The 22249-nt window shown below is 52.7% G+C and overlaps 1 protein-coding gene across 2 annotated transcripts in view; it reads right to left on the bottom strand.

The window, feature by feature from the left end:
* Nucleotides 1-22249, bottom strand: part of DDX6 (DEAD-box helicase 6) — a 247583-nt gene that overhangs the window by 127633 nt on the left and 97701 nt on the right. The gene's annotated exons all lie outside the window — the stretch shown is intronic.

Consider the following 22249-nt stretch of genomic DNA (forward strand, 5'->3'; position numbering starts at 1 on the left):
TGGGGGTGTGGGGTCCAACAGGGCGTCTGCTGGATCATAATCTGGATCCCCGTAATCCAGTTCTGGGGATGGGGTTGGGGAGTGATGAGGCAAGGGTGGCGGAGACGGATTAGTTACTTACCTGTAATCCTAGTTCTCTTCCAGGGGTATCCTCATCAAAGTCATAAGCATTAGAATATTCCCGCCCATGTGCGGGATCCCGGAAACAGTACATTATATGTGCCCCACATATATCCATACATATATACCTATATGTATACACAAGCAATTGCAGCCCATAAACCCTAGAGCTGAACCATGCTGTAAGTAATTTCCACTACACATAAGAAAAAAGCATTATAAACATGAGAAACATTATAAATTGTTTGGAAACTGTTTTAATGCTTAGAAAACAGCAGAAATTCTTAGAAAACACTGAAAGCATAGGAAGCTCCCAGGCTGCATTGCAAATACCCAGTCTAAAAAGACTGAAAAGCTAACTCATAGCTGCATAGCAAAAAACTGACACCGTGCCTTTAAGGCACACCTGACCCCCACCTTCCCATCATGCCTCAGGGGTGGCAGTTAGGTCAGTTCTTTGCGGAGACTGAAAAGTCATGGCACAAAGAAATAATAACCTCTGAAAACTCACACCTTTGCCCGGGGAGGCGGGAGGGTTGCTTATGACTTTGATGAGGATACCCCTGGAAGAGAACTAGGATTACAGGTAAGTAACTAATCCTTCTCTTCCAGGGGATCCTCATCAATAGTCATAGTCATAAGCATTAGAATTGAATAGCGAGCCTCACCTCATCCCCCTGCGGGCAAAGGAAAGAAACAGAGAAGGAACAGTATGCTTAGATAGACCCGGCTACCCAAACAGGTTCCTCAAGGAAGCTTGGCCTACTTGGGCATCTGCCCTGGAATCGGATTCGAGGCAGTAGTGCCTGGTAAAGGTGTGAACCGATTTCCAAGTGGCCGCCTTGCAGATCTCTGCCATTGGAACGTCATGCAAGAAAGCTACTGTGGCCGCTTTCCCCCTAGTAGAATGAGCCTTAGGGGCCAAAGGTAAGGGCCTTTTCGCCAGCTGGTAGGCTAGAGTAATGCAGGAAACAATCCATCTGGAAATGGATCGTTTAGCTGCTGGGAAGCCTGTTCTCATGGCGCCATAGTTGACAAACAGCTGATCCGTCTTCCTAATGCCCCTGGTACTTGCCAGGTAGAATTTAAGTACCCTCTTGAGGTCTAAGGAGTGGAGCGACCGCTCAGCCGGGGTCGCTGGATTCGGGAAGAAGGATGGCAGAGAAATGGACTGATTAATATGAAAATCAGACACTACCTTAGGGAGAAAAGATGGATGTGCCCTTAAGACCACTTTGTGCTGGTGAAAAACTGTGTACGGCTCTTTAGTACACAGCGCCTGGATTTCGCTTACTCTGCGTGCCGATGTAATGGCTACCAGAAACGCGGCCTTCCACGACAGATGCTGTAAAGAAGCTTTGTGGATCGGCTCAAAAGGCGGGCCCATCAACTTGGACAACACTAAGTTCAACTCCCACGGAGGAGAAGGGTTTCGAACAGGGGGGTAAACTTTTTTCAACCCCTGCAAGAAGTCCTTGACCACCTGCATCTGGAAAAAGGAAGGTTGACTGGGAGACCTCCTGTAAGCTGTAATGGCAGACAAATGGACCCTGATGGATGCATATTTCAAGCCTGATCTAGCTAAGTGAAGGAGGTACGGAAGGATGACGTCCTCCTGCCCCTTTGTAGGACCAAGGTGATTCTCCCTACACCAAATGAAGAACCTCTTCCACTTAAACGCATAAGACGCTCTCGTGGAGGGTCGCTTCGCTTCCTTGAGAATATGCATGCAGTCCGGTGGTAGACCTAAATGTCCGTATTGCAGGACCTCAGGAGCCATGCTGTTAAGTTCAGTGAGGGAAGGTTGGGATGCAGAATCCTCCCGCCCATCTTGGACAGCAGGCCCGGCCTGCAAGGCAGTCGCCTGTGAGGTCGCACAGAGATGGAGAAGGTCCGGGTACCACCACTGGCGCGGCCAGTCCGGAGCTATGAGGATCATCTTCATGTCGGATCTGAGCAGCTTGGATACCACCTTCGGAATCAGAGGCAGGGGCGGAAAGGCGTAGGCAAATGTCCCTGACCAGTCCATCAAAAGAGCATTCCCCCTGGTCCCTGGACGGTGGAAACTGGACGCGAAGGCGTGGCATTTTGAATTTGTCGTCGTCTGCAAACAGATCGATGTCTGGACGACCCCAACAACGGAACAGGTTTGCCACCACTTCGTCGTGCAGCACCCAGTCGGGCTGATCTTCGAAGTGCCTGCTGAGTGAGTCTGCCTTGACATTCAACTCCCCTGGAAGGTGCACTGCCACTACCGAGAGGTTCCGGGCGAGCAGCCAGTGCCAGATCGCCTGTGCCTCCAGGGAGAGGGGGCGTGACAGAGTCCCGCCCTGTTTGTTCAGGTAAAACATGGTCGTGGTGTTGTCGGTCTGCACCAGGACTGAGTCGGCCTTGATTGCTGGGAGGAACGCCTTTAGAGCAAGGTGGACTGCCCGAAGCTCTAGCATATTTATGTGGTAGCCCTGTTCTTTTGCAGACCACCGACCTTGTATTTGGAGGCACTCCATGTGGGCCCCCCAGCCTTGCAGCGATGCATCTGTCACCACCGATTGCACCGGAAGTGGTTGGTGAAACGGAACTCCCACCAACAGATTGTCCTGACGAGTCCACCATGCTAGGGAAGATTTCGCCACCTGGGAGAGAGAGATTCGATCTCCCCAACGGCCTGTGGACTGATCCCATTGGTCCTCCAGGGCTTGCTGCAAAGGTCGCATTCGCAGTCTGGCGTTGGGAAGGAGAAAAATGCAGGACGCCATGGATCCCAGCAGAGATGCTACCTGCCGGGCTGACGGCCTCTGCATCTGCTGCAGAAGCCTGCATTTCCTCTTCATTGAAGACAGTCTCTCCCCCGAAGGATACGCTCTTCCCACGCTTGTGTCCAGAACAGAGCCAAGGTAGTGGATGGACTGAGTGGGCTGCTGCACGGACTTTGCCATGTTGACGTGAAGGCCGAGAGCGTGCAACTGTGACAGATTTGGAAGTCGTTCTTCACCTGCTGCTGGGATGGAGCCTTCAGCAACCAGTCGTCTAGGTACGGGTAGACGAAGAGACCCTGCTTGTGTAGGCAGGCCGCCACCACTGCCATACATTTGGTGAAGACTCAGGGCAGACTTGAGTCCGAATGGAAGGACTTTGTACTGATAATGCTGGTTTCCCACCACAAACCGCAGGTACCTGCGGTGATGTTTCGCTATTGCAATGTGAAAGTACGCATCTTGGAGGTCCACCGAACACATCCAATCCCCGACTTGCAGATGTGGACATATTTGGTGAAGCGCCAACATACGGAACTTCTCCTTGACGATGACTTTGTTTAGGAGACGAAGGTCCAGAATCGGCCGAAACTTGTGCTCCTGATCTTTTTTGGGCACAAGGAAGTACCGGGAGTACACTCCTTTTCCGACCTGCGAAGGAGGAACTTTTTCTATGGCCTGTTTTTCAGAAGGGCCCTCACCTCCTTTTGGAGCAGTGTTAAGTGGGGAGGACGGGACCTTTTTGGCGGGATGTCTCTGGGACGCACTCGAAAACGTAGCGCATATCCATGTCGCAGTATATTCAGCACCCAGCGATCTTTTGTGATGCTGGCCCACTCTGCTAGATGTTGTGACGCACTTCCTCCCACTGGAGTGGGCAACGGTCGTAGAGGAAGCCACAGCTCATGACTTTCCTCCTCTTGTGGTAGTGGAGGACTGCTGCTGGTGTCCACCTCTGCCCCTGCCGGACTTTCCGCCTCAAAACTGCGATTTTCCTTGGGGTTTACTCTGAGACCACTGAGGGGTTTGAACCCTCTGTTGAGGCCCGTTGGGTGGGTCGAAAACTGCGCTTGAATTCCTTTTTCTTCTCCAAGCCCACAGCTTTGAGGGTGTCTAGCTCAGTCTTCATGCGCCCCATCTCCTCATCCGTGTGAGTGCCGAAGAGGGAGGTGCCAGAGAACTAAAAGTTTCTTACCGGTCGGTGTAGTTTTGCAGCTTGAAGATCTTTCTGGATTCACTATGCTGTGCATTATCCCGCGATCTTGTGGTTGGGTCCGGATTCGTAGTCTTTTCTTTGTGTTTTTTTTTTTTTTTTTGTAGCCCAGGTGGGCGTCGACGTCCACCATTTGGTGCACCTCCCGTGACGTCGTCGTGCTTCCTGCGGAAGTCCCACCTTTGGGGCGCCATCTTCGGGTTCTTTTTTCCCTGTTTTTTTTTTTTTTTTTTTAACCCTAGGCGATTGATTAATCCCTTTGTCCATATTTCTGTACGTATCCACTTTTTTGATCCTATCCATTTCACCCCCTCTTCCTCCAGCCTCATCTTCCTGGCGGAGGTGGGTGGGTTCGCTAGTGAATCCAGAAAGATCTTCAAGCTGCAAAACTACACCGACAGGTAAGAAACTTTTCGTTTTGCAGCGTGAATCTTTCTGGATTCACTATGCTGTGCATAGATTTTGTAGCGGTTTTCCTATTTTTGTGGTGGCTGGGTGGAAGATGATCGCTGGTCGTTGAAAATGTGTTGTAGCACCTTCTGTCCGACCTGTGCTTCCTTATTCATTTGAATGTCCACGCAGTAGTGCTTTGTGAACGTGTGCACAGATGCCCAAGTTGCTGCGAGACAAATGTCTTGGATGGGCGTGTTTGCCAGGAAGGCAACTGTGGCCCCCTTCTTCCTTGTGGAGTGAGCTTGTGGCCCCTCCGTTAGCTCCTGTCCAGCCTGTTTGTGACAGAATTGGATAGTGAGGGCAATCCACCTAGCGATGGTGCCCTTGGTCACTGGTCTACCCATGAAGCTAGTAGCAAAGGACACAAACAGCTGCTTCGACTTCCTGAGTTCTTTGGTTCTTTCAATGTAGTGCATCACCGCTCTTCTGGCATCGAGGGTGTGCAGGGCCTTTTCTGCATTTGTAGTCGGGTTTTGGAAGAAACTCGGTATCTGTATACTCTGATTCATGTGAAACGCCGACACTACCTTGGGCATGAAGTGTGGGTCCGTCCTCAGGACTACCCTGTCCTTGTGAATTTGAATGTAGGGCTCCTGTAGCGTTAGTGCTTGAAGCTCGCTCACTCTGCGTAGTGAGGTTATGGCCACTAGAAAGGCAGTTTTCATCGTCAACATTTGTAGATTGGCCTTGTGAATGGGTTCAAACGGCGCCTTCATGAGCTCCGTCAGAACCACGTTTAAATTCCATGCCGGCGGCGGCAACCTTTTCGGGGGTGCCATTCTTTTGGCTCCCTCCATGAATCTCTTCACCACCTGCGAGCTGAAGAAACTTCCACCCTTCTCACCTCTGGTGTAGGCAACGATCGCTGCTAGGTGCACCCTTAGGGAGCTCGAGCAGAGGTTACTCTTTAGAAGGTGTGTGAGGTACCTCAGCACCGTTGAGTCTCTTGTCATTCTGTTGTGCAGGCCCTTCTTCCTGCACCACACCGTGAATCTCTTCCACTTTGCGCTGTAGCACTTTCTTGTAGTAGGTTTCCTTGCCTCCCGTAGCACTCGCATAGTGCTCTGAGGTAACCTTAGGTGTGCGAACTCTAGGTCTTCAGGAGCCATGCTGCTAGGTTGAGGGTCTCTGGCTCTGGGTGCAGGACCTCCCCGTTTTGCATTGAGAGCAGGTCTTTTCTTCGCTCGAACCTGTACGGATTGCCTTGCGCCATTTCTTGAATCTGTGAGAACCATGTCTGCCTCGCCCACTGTGGGGCCACCAGGATCAGAGTCATGTTGCTGGTTCTGCACTTGTCGAGCACTCTGTGCAACAGGGGTATCGGTGGAAAGGCGTAGGCAAATGTCCTCGACCAGCTTATCCATAGGGCATTTCCCTTGGATTGCTGATCTGGTTGCCTGGACGCGAAGCTTTGGCATTTTGCATTGTGGCGTGTTGCAAAAAGGTCTATTGTGGGAGTCCCCCATCTCCGGAAGAGCTTCTCCGTTTCCTGGCCATTGAGCTCCCACTCGTGCGATGCAGAGGTCTGCCTGCTCAGCCAGTCTGCCTCCACATTGTCCTTCCCCGGTAGGTGAATTGCCAGTAGATCTATCCTGAGAGGTATGGCCCATCTCCAAATCTCCTGAGCTAGGGATGAGAGGGGAAACGACTGTGTCCCCCCTTGTTTGTTGATGTAGAACATCGCCGTGGTGTTGTCTGTCTGCACCAACACCCTCTGCCCGCACAGGTGTCTCTGGAATGCCTTTAGGGCTAGCAGTATTGTTTTCAACTCGAGGTAGTTGATGTGGCGGACCGCGTCTGCCGGAGCCCATAGACCCCTCACTCTGAGGTTGTCCATGTGCGCTCCCCATCCCATCTGCGATGCGTCCGTGGTAATGGTCACTGTTGGGCTTGGTGGTGTCAGGCTTCTCCCTGTTATGTTGTCTCTGTTCCACCAAGTTATCTCCTCCTGCACTGCGTGCGTAACAACCACTAGATCCTCCCAACTTCCGTTTGCTTGTGACCATTGCTGTTGCAGCCATTCCTGGAATGGTCTCATGTGCAGGCGTACATTCGGCACCAGCTGGATACAGGACGCCATCATCCCCATCATCTTGCTCACCGCCCTCACTGTCAGAGCTCGCCCCTTCTGGTAGAGCTGCGTCTCCTTCAGTAGGGCATCTGTCCTCCTGTCGCTGGGCACTACTGTAATGTTGAGGGAGTTGATCTGTGCCCCCAGGAAAATCTTTACCTGCTCCGGTTCCAGCGATGATTTTCCCCAGTGGATGGAAAATCCCAGATTTGTGAGGGTGTCCGTTACGCGTTTTGCGTGCCTCTCGCACTTCTCGCGTGAGTTTGCCTTGACCAGCCAGTCGTCCAAGTAGGGGTATACGTGTATGCCCTGCTTTCGTAGGTGTGCCGCTACCGCCGACAGGCATTTTGTAAAGACCCTTGGCGCTGATTTTAATCCGAAGGCCAGGGTTGTGAACTGGTAGTGTTCCTGTTCGATGTTGAATCTTAGAAGGCCCTTGTGCCTTCTGTTTATTGGGATGTGAAGGTAGGCATCCTTGAGGTCCACGGTGACCATGAAGTCCCCTTCTCTTATCTGTGGCAGTACCTCCTGCAGTGAAGTCATTTTGAACCTTTGTGTTTTGACGAACTTGTTTAGGTACCGGAGGTCCAGTATGGGTCTGAGGTCTCCGTCTACCTTCGGAACCACGAAGTAGTTTGAGTAGACCCCTTTGTTGCGTTCCCTGAACGGCACTGTCTCTATGGCTCCCTTTTGCAGGAGTTTCCGTGTTTCTTCTCTGAGTATTGCCAGTTCTTGGGCCGATCTCTGTCTTCCCTTCGGCTTTCTGTTTGGAGGTGTTTTCTCCAAGTCTACGCAGTATCCGTACTGCACGATGTTCCGTATCCACTTGTCTGTGGTTATGCGCCGCCACTCCTGAAGGTAGAACCTCAGCCTTCCGCCTACCGGTGACGTATGCTCGTAGGCTCTTGGATCTTCTCTTCCCCCTGATGACACCTTTTTGCGCCTCACCCTTGGGGGCCTGACGAGGGTGGGCGTCTTCTTGCGTGCTGAGTCACTTCGAGGAGGGCTGATCGCCCCCTCTCCTCCTTTGGCCACGTCCGTTCCCTCTCCCTCGAAAGGACTGGCCCCGAGGTTGATATTGCCAGCTTTGCTTCTGCTGACTTTGTCCGTGACCTTCGCCCTGCTGACCTTGTTGGAACGCCTGGTGCGACGTCCCCTGTTGGCTTCCACCCCTACCGTAGGGTCTCCGAGGGATTTCCTCGTCTCATTCCCCTCAGCTGCAGGGCCCCCATGGACCTCGCTGTCTCGTTCTCCTTCTTGAGCTGGGTGAGCTTCTCGTCCACCGTTGCTCCGAACAGTGTCTCTCCGTTGAAGGGAGTGCCCAGGATGTTGTTCTGCACTTCCGGTTTGAATCCCGAGATTCTTAGCCATGCATGCCTCCTTTCTGTGACCCCTATGGCCATGAGTCTTGCTGAAGTCTCTGCCCCATCCAACGCCGTCTTTATACAGGAGTTGGCGATGTTCTTGCCTTCATCTACCAGGTGAGAGGCTCTCTGGCGGTATTCTTCGGGGAGGTGCTTTACTAGCTCCCCCATTTCATCCCAGTGTTGGTACTGGTGTCTATTTAGGAGTGCATTTGAATTCGCCATGCGCCAGTGCATTGCGGCGTTCCTCTCGACCTTTCTGCCTGTGAGGTCGATTCTCCTGCTCTCTTTATCTGGTGGTGGGCCCGAGGTTGCTGGCACGTTGGCCCTTCTCCTGGCCGTGGAGGCAATGATGGAGTCTGCGGTGACGCTACCCTTGATGTAAGGTGGGTCCAGGGAGGAGTGTTTATACTTTTTCTCTGTCCTGGGCGTGATCGACTGACAGGTGGCAGGCTCCTTGAAGGCTTCTCTCCCCTGGTTCATCACGCTTTGTAGCATGGGGAGGAACTGGCTCCTAGTCTGGATGGGGAGCAGTGTTTCGACGAGAAAATCTGCTTTCGGCCTCTCCTCGTCGAGCTTGACGCCGAAGGCCATTGCTGCGCTCTTCACCACCATATTGTACACCCCGATGTCGTCTGGTGGCGAAGGCCTCGAGGGGTACGTGTCCACGGCCTCCTCCGGGTTTTCGGTGTCGAGATCTTGCCATTCGCCGTCGTTGCCGGTAGATGTCGCCGATTCGAAGAACGATTGTTGGTCTTCTTCCTCGGCTTCTTCCTCATAATAGGGCTCCTCTTCCTCTTCGAGGTCCCTTGTCAGCCCTTCGGCGTCGAACTCCTCCTCGACTTCGACGACGTCCGCCGATGAAACCGTTGGAATCTTGAATTCCTTCATCCTGGCGTCGAACTCCTTCTTCCTTTGAAGGATGTTCTCCATTTCGGCCTCGAGCCGCCTCTTCTTTTTCTCCATTTCGGAGATGCTTTCGGCGTCGACCGCGGGCCTTTTCGATGAAACTTGCGTCGACGTCGGAACGTTCTTTCTGCGTCGATCGGCCCGTTTCATGGGATGATTTCGACGACCCTTGCCTTTCGGCGTCTTTCTGCGCCAGGGAGTCCTTTTGTAAGGATCCGCTGGGCCTTTTGTCCGAAGTTCCCCCTTTGGACGTCGAAGTTTTCGGCGCCGGGGCTCCCTTCGTGGACCTTGACTCAGTTTTTCTCGAGTCACCCTCTTGTTTGAGGTGTTTTTTGATTTGCGCTCGACGATTCTCTTACCTCGTCTTCTTTCTTCTTGTCGGTCTCTACGACCGTGAAGTTTTCGGCTGCCTCGGCGACGTTGTCCTCGTCGTCCGTGTCGAGGCCCAGCGCGTAGAGTGTCGGGGGTTTTCCTTGGCCCTCCATGTTGGCGTTGGCTCTCCTCTGCCTCTCTCTCACCCTGAGTGTCTTCGGCGCGAAGACTGAGCAGGCGTTGCAGTCGATACTCTGATGATCCACCGGTAGGCAGAGGTTGCAGACCGGATGCAGGTCTTTCTGCGCGAACTTGTGGTGGCAGTTTGGGCAGAACTTGAATGGCGTCTTGTCCATTTCGCTCAGGGTCTCTGAGCGTGCATTCTCCAAGGTTGTCGAAGAAAAAGGCTCGCTGGTCTTCTTTCTTCGCGTTCCTGTCGAAATCTGTTCTTTCCTGATGTCTTCTCTTGATTCTATCGATGAAACTCGCTTTTCTTCCTTCTTCCTCCGAGTGAACTTCTGGAGCTTCCCGATGACGATCCAGACCCAACGGCGGAAAAAAGAATCTGAAGATGGCGCCCCAAAGGTGGGACTTCCGCAGGAAGCACGACGACGTCACGGGAGGTGCACCAAATGGTGGACGTCGACGCCCACCTGGGCTACAAAAAAAAAAAAAAAAAAAAAAAAACAAAGAAAAGACTACGAATCCGGACCCAACCACAAGATCGCGGGATAATGCACAGCATAGTGAATCCAGAAAGATTCACGCTGCAAAACGGGAGGTTTAAAATCCGTTACTGTGCGTCTGGCTTGAGCCCTGTCAGCCGCAACCAGGACGACCTCCTGGCGCACACGCCGTGTGTGTAAGAGTGGGCTGAGAGTAGCGCACCATCAGCCGCTGTGCTAATCGACTGATTAGCCACCAGAGCCCCTTCAGTAACAATCTCCTCAAAGTCCTTTTGGTCCTCCTTGGGGAGCTTGGACTTGAATCGCTCCATCGAGTCCCAGAGAGCCCTATCGTATCTGCCCAGAAGCGCCGCCGCGCTGGAGATTTTGAGGGACGCCGCCGCGGAAGAGCAGGCCCTGTGTCCCCAGGAGTCCTGGGTTCTGCTTTCCTTATCTGGAGGAACAGAAGAGGAGGCCGACGCCGTCTGACCCTTTCTTGCAGCTGCCACTATGACGGAGTCCGCAGGCGGGTCCATCTTCACAAAGACGGGGTCAGAGGTAGCTGGCTTGTATTTTTTGAGGATACGAGCCGGAACCGCTTTGACGGTCGCCGGGGTGAGAAAGGTGTCCATGACTGGTTCCATGATTCCTGGGACCAAAGGCAGCAGTGGACGAGAGGCAGACTTCTGGTGAAGTGTTTCAAAAATCACCGACGTGGTGACTTGGGGGACAGACATCTCAATCCCCAGCTTCTGCGCTCCCCGCTGCAACACCTCCTGGTAGGTGTTGATGTCGTCAATGGGCGAGACCCTGGACACTGGGCTGCCCGATAGCGTGGGTGAATAGTCCCTGATGGAGGACCTGGTGGACGAGGAAGAGGACGATGAGTCCTCCGCTTCCGGCGATTATCACGAGCCCGTGATCCAGATGAACGCCCCTTCCGTCTGGGGGAGCGCGATCTGCGTCGCCTGTCGTCTGGAGACTTCTGACGTGGTGGCCTGGGGGGGCTAGCTGTCCACAGCCGCCACCAGCCGTTGCAGCGGAGAGTCATGCACTGGACTGACGTATTCCCGCAGCCTCCTTGTAGCCCCTGAGTCCTGCCAATGACGTGCTGGCAGCAGCCACCTGGGCGACAGATTAATGGTCCCTTGAATCTGAGGGGAAGAACTACGGGGTTGACCTGCAGGCTCTCGTGGAATTGCCGGTCGTGGAGATGCCCCTGAGTGAGAGGAGAAATGGCGCGACGCCGACTCCGTCACAAGGACCACCGACCTGTCCGAGGCCTGTCTCGACGTCGAGCGTGGTCTTGACGTCGATCCGTGGCATCGTCTCCTTTCTCGCCGGGAGTCCTCTCTCGACGTCAAACGACGCCTCGATGCGGACCGGCGGCCATGTTCAGTGGGCGAAGAGTGCCGCCTCGACGTCGAACGGCGATGTGAAGCAGACGACGGAGGCCCTCTCTCCCTAGACGCCGAACGCCGCGGGGACGCCGGCGGAAATGCTGCCACTCTCGACGTCGACGCGGATGCCAACCTAGACGCCGAACGCCGCTTGGATGACGACGGCGGAGGATCCTGCTGTCTCGACGTCGAACGCTGATGGAGCCTCGACGACGGAGGGTCCATGCTCCTCGACGCCGATAGACGTCGAGATGACGACGGCGGAGGTTCTCTGCTCCTCGACGCCGATCGCCGCTGGGTTGGCGACGGCGGAGGTTCTCTGCTCCTCGACGCCGATCGCCGCTGGGTTGGTGACAGCTGAGGTTCTCTGCTCCTAGACGTCGAACGTCGCCGGGTTGACGACGGCGGAGGTTCTCTGCTCCTAGACGCTGATCGTCGCCGGGTTGACGACGGCGGAGGGGTGATGTCTCTCAACGCCGAACGTCGCCGGGTTGACGGCGGAGAGGCTCTAGATCTCCACGCCGATAGTCGCCGAGTTGACGATGGCGGTCTGGACTTCGACGTAGACGCCGTACCTGCTCTCGACGGCGAGCCCGCTGTCGAAAGTCTCTTCTTGGAAACACGACCTACCGGAACATCTTTCCTCAACGCCGAGCCCGATGCTGAGGCGGAAGGACGAGAGGACTTGCTCCTAGACGAATCTCTAGGCCTCTTGGAGCCCTTCCTCACCGGAGATCAGCCTCTGGATGGTTGTGCCAGGCCATAAATGCGAATTCGCTCTGTCCTTCAAAGTTCTTTTGGACAGGCTCTGGCAGTGAGTACATGTCTTGGAATCATGATCCTCCGGTAGACACAGGATACAGACACTGAGAGTCAGTCCTGGCCTCCTTCTTGCCACAAGCAGGGCAAGGATCGAAAAGAGAAGGCATTTCAAGTTGGAAAAAATGCCCAAAACTGCCTAAAAAAGACAGCCTCTTACTGACTTAGATGTAAAACGTCGAAGTAAGGGAAAAAAACAGTTGAAAAATAGACAATATTTTCTGACAAACTCAGAAAAAAGTGGAGCTCTGTTGCCAGGATCCTTCCAGAAGGAGCCGGAAAGAACAACTGACCTAACTGCCATCCCTGAGGCATGATGGGAAGGTGGGGGTCAGGTGTGCCTTAAAGGCACGGTGTCAGTTTTTTGCTATGCAGCTATGAGTTAGCTTTTCAGTCTTTTTAGACTGGGTATTTGCAATGCAGCCTGGGAGCTTCCTATGCTTTCAGTGTTTTCTAAGAATTTCTGCTGTTTTCTAAGCATTAAAACAGTTTCCAAACAATTTATAATGTTTCTCATGTTTATAATGCTTTTTTCTTATGTGTAGTGGAAATTACTTACAGCATGGTTCAGCTCTAGGGTTTATGGGCTGCAATTGCTTGTGTATACATATAGGTATATATGTATGGATATATATGTGGGGCACATATAATTGAATATGCTACTTACCAGTATGCATCTGTTCTTGGCATGTAGGGCTGCTGACATTCATATCTGTGCATAGATCGCCGCCTAGTGTTGGGTCCGGATGTTTGCACGTTGTTGTCCTGGAAGAGTCTTCGAAGTATCCTTGGATAGGTGACTCCTCCCCTGGACTACAGTGCGCATGGGCATCCTCTCCATCCTCAGATTGTTTTTCGCCATTGTGGCAGTGATGGAGTAGATACAGAAAGTGATGACCATGCTTGCAATAATTCTGAGAGCTGCAGCTGCGACAGGCGCCGGGGAGGAGGGAGGGCGATATGAATGTCAGCAGCCCTACATGCCAAGAACAGATGCATACTGGTAAGTAGCATATTCAGTTCGAGGCATGTGGGCTGCTGAATTCATATCTGTGCATAGAATACATAGCAGTGCCCTCTATTGGCGGCGGCTACCCGTGCCAGCTGCAGCGGTCTGAAAAAGTGTTTTGAGAACAGCCTGTCCTACAGCTGCCTGCTGTTTTGACTGCACATCTACGCAATAGTGTTTTGTAAATGTGTGTGTAGTGGACCATGTGGCTGCTCTGCATATATCATGCAGGGGAATGTTTCCTAGGAAGGCCATGGAAGCCCCCAACTTGCGTGTTGAGTGGGCTCGTGGTGGAATAGTTAATGTGCGTTTTGCCTTTTGATAACAGATTTGAATACACTTAACTATCCATCTGGCTATCCCTGCTTTGGAGATGGCGTTACCTTTGTGGTGTGGGGCAAAGGCAACGAACAGTTGTTTTGTCTTCCTGAAGGGTTTAGTCCTGTCGATGTAGTACATGAGGGCCCTCCGTACATCTAGTGTATGTAATGCCCTCTCTGCAACAGTTTGTGGGTTTTGGAAGAAAACGGGCAGTTCAATAGTCTGGTTCATGTGGAACTGCGATATTACCTTGGGCATGAATTTGGGGTTGGTACGTAGTACGACCCTGTTGGCGTGAACCTGAATAAATGGCTCTTGAACGGTTAGTGCCTGGAGTTCACTAACTCTTCTTAGGGAAGTGATCGCTACCAGGAAGGCTACTTTCCAGGTAAGGAATTGAATCTCGCATGAGTGTAGAGGTTCAAAGGGTGGACCCATCAGGCGTGTGAGGACCAAGTTGAGGTTCCACATTGGAGCCGGTGGGTGACTAGGTGGAATGACTCGTTTGAGTCCTTCCAAGAATGCTTTGATGGCAGGCACTCTGAAGAGAGAGAGGTGCTGCCTGGTTTGCAGATAGGCTGATATTGCGGTCAAATGGACCCGTATAGAGGTGTACGCCAGATTGCATCGGTATAGGTGTAAGAGGTAACATATGATGTTGTGGATGGATGCGTCCAGCGGGTTAATGTCATTATTACCGCAATAAATGACGAACCGTTTCCATTTGGCTGCATAGCAAGCTCTTGTAGTGGGTCTCCTGGCCTCCTTGATGATGTCCATACAGTCAGGTGGCAGATTGAGATAGCCAAACTCTAGGACTTCAGGAGCCAGATCGCCAGGTTCAGCTGTTGCGGATCTGGGTGCTGAACCTCTCCATGGTTCTGCGTCAAATGCGCGGGTTTGATCCGCAGCCTTTGATGCGGTACCACGGAAAGTTCGAGGAAGGTGGTGTACCACGGCTGGCGTGCCCACGTGGGAGCAACTAGGACGAGTGTCAGGGAGTGTTGTCGGAGTTTGCGAGCCACCAGCGGTATCAACGGTGCTGGAGGAAAAGCGTACGCAAATTTGCCGGACCAGTTCATCCATATCGCATTGCCCTGCGACTGCGGGTGTGGGAATCTGGCGGCGAAGCTTTGGCATTTTGCGTTTTCGCTTGTCGCGAATAGGTCTATTTCTGGGTGACCCCACTGCTGGAAGTACGGTTGGAGTACCGATGGGTGTAACTCCCACTCGTGCATCTGGTGGCTGTGTCTGCTGAGCAGATCCGCCATCTGGTTGTCCTTGCCGGGGAGGTGTTCCGCCATGAGGAACATGTTCCTCTGAATGGCCCACTTCCACATGCTCTGAGCCAGATGAGACAACTGTGGAGAGTGTGTCCCTCCCTGCTTCTGTATGTAGTACATTGCGGTCATGTTGTCCGTCCGGATCAACACGACCTTGTTGCACAGATGTACTTTGAAAGCCTTCATGGCCAGGAAGATTGCCATCAGTTCCAGAAGGTTGATGTGCATCTTCTTCTGTTGTGTCGTCCATAGTCCCTGCACTGTGTAGTGGAGTACATGAGCTCCCCATCCCTGGAGAGACGCGTCCGCTGTCAGTACTATTTGTGGAACAGGCTCTTGGAACGGTCGGCCCTTGCAAAGGTTTTGTGGATTCCACCAATGCAGAGAGTTGTATGCCCGACCGCTCACCAACACTAGGTCTTTCAACTGTCCTTGAGCCTGATTCCACTGACGTGCTAGGCACTCCTGAAGTGGGCGCATATGTAATCTCGCGTGCGGGACTATGAAGATGCAGGAGGCCATCATGCCTATCAACTGCATAAACACTCGCGCTGGAAGCGAGTGGTTGGGTCTGAACTTGGAGATCAGCGCTTGTATGCCGTTGATCCTCACTAAATTTGGCTGAGCTGTGGCCGCCAGAGTGTCTATAGTCGCACCTAGGTACTGTTGTACGTGTGCGGGCTGGAGATGAGACTTTGGGTAATTTAGTGAGAATCCCAGACTGTGAAGAAGGTGAATGGTACGGGACACGTGGCTTGCACATTGCTGGGCCGATCTCGCTTGAACGAGCCAGTCGTCTAGGTAGGGGTAGACGTGTATGTGCTGTCTCCGTAAATGTGCCGCCACCGTAGCTAGGCACTTTGTGAAAACCCTGGGCGCTGTTGTCACGCCGAAGGGAAGGACTTTGAACTGATAGTGCTGCCCCTGAACAGTGAACCTGAGGTATTTTTTGTGTGAGGGGTGGATGGGTATGTGAAAATACGCATCCTTGAGGTCCAGTGATGCTAGGAAGTCTCCCTGCTGGAGAAGCGGAAGGACTTGCTGTAGAGTGAGCATGTGAAAGTGCTCCGAAAGAATGTACTGGTTCAGGGGTCTCAGGTCTAATATAGGCCTGAGCGACCCGTCCTTTTTTGGAATTAAGAAGTAGAGGGAGTAAACCCCCGTGCCCCGCTCGTGGACGGGTACGACCTCGATAGCGCCTTTTAGAAGCATACTTTCTACCTCTTGCTGTAAGAGCGTCAAGTGCTCTGAAGACATAGGACGGTTTCTTGGTGGTATTGTGGGTGGAGTGGAAGTTAACTCCAGACAGTAACCGTATTTTATAATATCTTTGACCCACCTGTCCGTGGTGATGGAGTTCCACGTGGACAGGAACCGTTGTAGCCTTCCCCCGACAGGTGTTATGTGGTCGGGAGGAAGGGAGAGGGCGTCACTGCTTGTTCTTGGGGGAGGACCTGGTGTTGCCGTAGCCACGTCCTCTGCCCTTGGTACTGGAGCCACGATAGCCACCTCGGGTGTTCTTATCGTAGGTGGTCTGCGTATTACCCTTGTTATATGTTTGTTGTGACCCCTGTCCTCTGCCTGCTCCCTTGTTTCCGGGGCGACGAAAGGAGCCGCTCCGAAAGGACTGAGTTTGTAGGGCGCCCATGGACTTTGCAGTGTCCGTGTCCTTTTTTATCTTCTCGAGGGTGGCGTCAACCTCAGGCCCGAACAAAAAGTCGGGGTTGACAGGCTGATTAAGGATATTGTTTTGTACCTCAGGCTTGAATCCTGAGATACGTAGCCAGGCGTGACGTCGTAGGATGACGCTAGTGTTGATGGCCCTGGCAGCCGTGTCAGCAGCGTCTAGTGCACATTTGATGGCAGCATTTGTGAGTAGCTGTCCCTCTCTGATAAGGATTTCTGCACCTTCTTTGTAGGGGTCAGGGAGGTGTTGAAGGAGTTGCTCCATTGTGTCATAGTGCGCCCTATCGTAGCGAGCGAGGAGCGCTTGAGTGTTAGCTATGCGCCATATGCTTGCAGCTTGTGCGGCAACTCGCTTGCCGGAGGTCTCCAGCACCTTGGACTCCTTGTCCGGGGGAGGAGCGTCACCCGTTGTCTGCGAGTGTGCCCTCTTGCGGGCATTCGCCACAACGATGGAGTCGAGTGGTAATTGTCCTCTGATGTAAGTAGGATCCCCAGGTGCTGATCTGTATTTCTTATCGATCCTGGGGTTTATCACTCGTGCCCTGGTGGGTTCCCTGAAAATGTCAGTGGCTGGCTTAAGGACCCCCTTCAACATTGGCAGAGTCTTTACATGTCTTTCTGAGGATGCAAAGGTGTCCATTAGAAAGTCATCTTCGATGATATCAGAGTGAAGCTGTACATCATGGTTGTTCGCCGCCCGTTCAATCAGAGCGTTGAACGCCGCAGTATCCTCTGTGGGTGACGTTTTTGCCCCATATAGTTGTGGGTCCTGTGCATCAAGAGGTGCACTGGGGTCTGCAGGGTCGCCCCAAGTTTGGTCAGGGTCCTGCTGGTCATCAGGGTCCGTGTCCACATGGTAGGGGACTTGTTCACCCATGTAGTCCTCCAATGCATCCGTGTCGGAGCGTGTGGGGGAGGCCCGGTGTGGATCCTGGTAGGGTGAATGAAAGGGTTCATACAGGAGAGGTTCTGTGTCCACAGGCAGCTTCCTCTTTAGCGGGATCCTGAAAGGTTCCAATGGCGGTTCCGAAGTTATCCTTCGGTCGTGGAGAATCATCCTGCCAGTGTCGGCGTCGATGACGCGTGACGGTGACGGCTCGACAGGCGTAACCGCAGTTTTGGTGGCCTGTGTCCTGAGTTGAAACGCCTTCGGGATTGTGGATGGAGGCAAGCCGAAGGTAATGCTGGTCGGCACCGACGAAACCGCTGGATCGATCGAACCCGACTGGTCCTGGAGGGCAGCCTTGGTTTTGCAGCCTGGCATTGCGCCAGGCCGTACTCGGGGCGCCTTAGAGGTCGTGGCCCCCGCCAGGGTCGTCGAGGCGGCTGCAGATATCTTCTGCGCCCGTGGTGCATCGAGCCGAGGTGCGGAGATCACCGTCGACGTCTTCGACACGTGAGGTTTCGGTGTCGTCGAGGGGGTGCTGCGAGGCGTAGCAGGCGGGACGGCCCTCGGTGTCGGTGGCGTCGACGCCGGTAACCGAGCAGGTTTTTCGGCGCCGATGGCCTTCTTCCGTTTGTCGACTCCCATGTCGCCCGTCTCGAGTTCGGCACCGAAGTCCCCCTTGGTGCGGTCGGTGCCGACACGGTGCGCCGGCGTCGAAGGTGTTGAAGGCCTCGATCCGACTAGCGCCACTTTCAGTTTCGGTTTCGTAGGAACCTGAGCAGCTTTCGGTTTCGGTTTCGTGGAAGGGAAACCAGCTGGCTTAAGCGGTAATGGCTGCCGCTGAACGTCCGAGGCCGGGCCCGAGGGCGGGGCCGAAGGACTGCGTGATAGGTCTCGGGTAAGGCCCGAAGGCGATCCCTCGACCGGAGCCATAGTCTGTGGCACTGGTGAATTCTCGGTTTGAACAGGTAGGCCTTGTTCATCATCGGAGCTACTCTCTTCGGCCCCTAAGGCCTCCTCGTCGTCTCCTACCTCGGTGTCGTCTTCACCTCTGTGGAAGAGTGACTCGTCGGCCTCGTCCGATCCGGGTTCTTGGTCGGAAACGGGACTGGAGGGTAAGACTTCTACTTCTTCGACGTCGTCCGCGTCGTCGAAGATGTCAGCTGGGGCCGGTGCCGCGTGCTGCGCTTCGAGCCTCGCCGCTCGACGATTCCGCAGAGTCTTCTTTGAACGGAACCGGGCACAGGCCATACATGTCGACTCGTCGTGGTCCGGCGAAAGGCATTTGTTGCACACCGGATGGACGTCGATGTGTGGGTACTTCGCATTACATACCGGACACCTTTTGAATGGCGTCCTCGATTCCATCGTCGAAGTAGTTGATGGACAGGTAAATGCGAACAAAGTCGGTGCTGGAAGTTAGTAAACTAACAGAGAGTATCGAAAACCGATCGATAAACAGTACCGACGCGAACTAAAGGCCTCGACAAAATTTTTTCCTAACTTGAGCTAAGATAGCACATCCGAACCCAATGGCGGAAAAAAACAATCTGAGGATGGAGAGGATGCCCATGCGCACTGTAGTCCAGGGGAGGAGTCACCTATCCAAGGATACTTCGAAGACTCTTCCAGGACAACAACGTGCAAACATCCGGACCCAACACTAGGCGGCGATCTATGCACAGATATGAATTCAGCAGCCCACATGCCTCGAACATACTGTTTCCGGGATCCCGCACATGGGCGGGAATATTCTAATGCTTATGACTATTGATGAGGATCCCCTGGAAGAGAACTGGGAGGGAGAGGAGGTGGAAGAGGTGGAGGAGGTGGTGGGGAGGGCACTCTGAGAGGAGATGTGGCAGAGTCCTTCCGTTTGGGCGGTGGAGGAGGAGCTGGTGTGTCAAGACGTCTTTTCTTGACAGACAAAATCAATAGCCCAGTCTTTGGATCCTTTGATAAGGTTTTTTTGAGAAGGATCAGGAGTAAAAAGTTCCGTTGGCGCCGAATCGTCCGCTGGCGCCGATGTTTTCGGAGCCGAGGACTTGGGTGGTTTCTCTGCGCCATGCTTTTTTGGAACCTCCGGTTTTTTCGGCGTCGAGGTAGGCTTCGACGCGGGAGCGTCGGTGCCGAGGGATTTATGCTTGTGTTTCGTCAGCACCGAGAGTCCAGGCTTCGGCACCGGTGGCTTCGGAGTCGAGCTGGGCGTCACTTTCTTCGGTGCCGAACAGTGCTTATCGGCACCAGGAGTAGGCTGGCTCGAGCCCGAGCTGCCGTGAGACTTGTGATGCTTCGACACCGGGCCCGAAGGTGGGGTGATAGAAGCTGCATGTTTGGTTTTCCCTAGGCCCGAAGGCGAAGGTGTAACCTGAGTCTCTTTGGATATGGGCGCGGGGGGTAGGATGGGGTAGAGTACTCACGACCCTCTGCGCCGGTGTGATGTCCTCCAGGTCGGAGTCGTTGGCCTCGGAAGCGCTGACTAGGTCTTCCTCCTGCTCGGTGTGTTGTTGCCCCGAAGCTCCGGTGTCGTCTCCGAAGATGTCCGGTAGAGCAGAGGTCGATGAGTGCGCCATGGTGCATCGAGCTCTTTGATCCCAAATGGTCTTTTTTGATCCAAAAGACTTGCAGGCGGGGCAGTCTCTGGCCTCGTGTTCGGGAGAGAGGCAAAGGTTACACACCTGATGGAGGTCGGTGTGGGGAAATTTAGACCCACATTTTGGGCACTTTTTGAACGGAGTCCTTTCCATCGGCCGGGACCGGAGTCGAGGAGGGCCCGAAGGCCAGTGCATGGAATCGAGAAAGTGCCTCTACGAGAGATGAAGATGAAGAATCTCGATGAACGAGGATTTTCCGTCGAGGCTGGAACCGGAAAAGTTCGAAGCCGGAGCACGAAGTATCACATCCGAGCCCGATGGCGGAAAAAAACAATCTGAGGATGGAGCCGAAGCCCATGCGCAGTACGGACCGAAGGAGGAGTCACCGAACTCGTGACTTCCAAAGACTGTCCAAAGAACAAAAACAAACTGCAAACATCCGGGCCCAACACCAGATGGCGATCTATGCAAAGTGCACAATCTGCAGCTCATATGCCTCGAACATTTTATTCTGGTTTTCGTTTGTAAAACATAAATAAAAGGCAGTGTCATTTACAATGCCAATAGCTTAAACTCGCGTAAATGCGAGGCCTATTGCATTGCAAATGCTTGATTTTTTTTTAGAGAAACAAAGCATTTTTTGCTGGTCAAACACTTCAGCATAATCAGAGCTCCAGGGTTTATTTTTTTCAGGCGTACACTACGCCATTCGAGTTAAAACCTGTTAGCTGGAAGGACATCTAGAGAACTCTGCTCTCCCTTTTCAAGGCAGCATAACATTGAACGCTAGGAATAGGCCAATCACATGTTATGTTAGTCAAACTTCTATAGCGCGCAGCTACCCTAGGGTGTCCCGGCGCTTGCTGTAGCTCTCCCAACACTCAGCAACAGGAGAGTCAAAACAACCAGTTTTGAGCGCTTTCCTAAAGGAAAGGAGATCCTTTGAATTCCTCAAGTCAAAAGGCAGTTCATTCCAGGCCCTAGCTGCCCCCAAAACAAAACTTCTCCCGCCCCATCTGGCTTTCCTTATAATAGGGAGGACGATTAGTTTTGCTCCCAAGGAGCGCAAAGTTCTTGCCGGAACGTACCAGCGAAATGGTTGTCTCAGATGGAGAGAGCCTGTGTTCTGCAGGGCGCGGAAAACTAAACACAAGGCTTTGAAAAGGATTTGCTTTTTTACAGGCAGCCAGTGGAATTTTCTTATTGCGCCGGAAATTGGGATAGCTCTCGATGTGCCCGTAAGCAACCTGGCTGCTGAGTTCTGAAGCATCTGGAGTTTATGTATATTACCCTTCTGCATGTTCAAATAAAGACCATTACAGTAATCCAGACGAGACCTAATCAGCTGTAACCACTGTAAATTTACAATCCGCAGCCAGGAGCGGAAGCACTTTCCTCAAGCTCCTAAGAATGTAAGAGGTGGTGGAGACAACCGCATTCACCTGAGCTTGCATGGAGAGGCAATCAAGCACTACACCCAGATTTTTAACTTTCCGGGAGGGGACTGGGAGAGTGGCCATGGCCTTAGGCCACCAGCTAGGAGTCATAATATTGGCATTATTGCCGAATAGCATCACCTCAGTCTTACTTGCATTGAGTTTTAAGCAGTTTTGAGACATCCAGTTTCCTACTGCCCCCATGCAGTCATGTAGCCTCTCCCCCGACGCCCTCTCCTGGCCTGGTAACATATTACTATCTGAGTGTCGTCGGCATAAGATGTAAGACAGAAGCCAAATGATTCAATCAAAGGGGCCAAAGGAGAAACGTACACGTTAAAGAGCGTGGGGCTGAGGGAAGAGCCTTGTCGGACCCCACATGACATTTTAAATGACTCAATGGCTATGTACACAACTTGTAACTGTTCTTTATTTTAAATACGTTTGCAGCTCACAAACATGGGCGTTTTTTAACCTGCCTAATATTCAGGTGCATCTCTAAAAATGATTTGCCAATGCCATTTGGAGGCAAGGAATACACCCAGTACGCCCAAATTTAAAGAACAGAATAGGCACGTATACTGCTTTTTGCCATAATTATTAGAAAACTATTGAAAGCTAGCAGTGGTTGATTATCTTTGTTGGTATGTAGATTTGTTTAGCCCTGCTGCAGCCATAAGGAAATCCACTCAAGCTGGGATCCTACATAATGCAATGACTACATTAAAGAAAGACCTGCTCCTTTCAGCTACCATGATGAGCGGCCAGAGGAATGTAAAAATGTTTGAGACACACAGATCATGCTACAAAATGGAAATACTTTGAGTAATTAAAATCTACTGCTGTCCGGGGCCAGCTCTGAGGCACAACCTTCACAGGTTGAGAGGAAAGTAGTTTATTACATGCAGAAATGTTTCACGTGGTACTGCGACTTTAAATTCTTAAATAATTAACC

This window comes from Triturus cristatus, chromosome 3_1, assembly GCF_964204655.1.
Source record: "Triturus cristatus chromosome 3_1, aTriCri1.1, whole genome shotgun sequence".
In the NCBI taxonomy this organism is placed as follows: domain Eukaryota; kingdom Metazoa; phylum Chordata; class Amphibia; order Caudata; family Salamandridae; genus Triturus; species Triturus cristatus.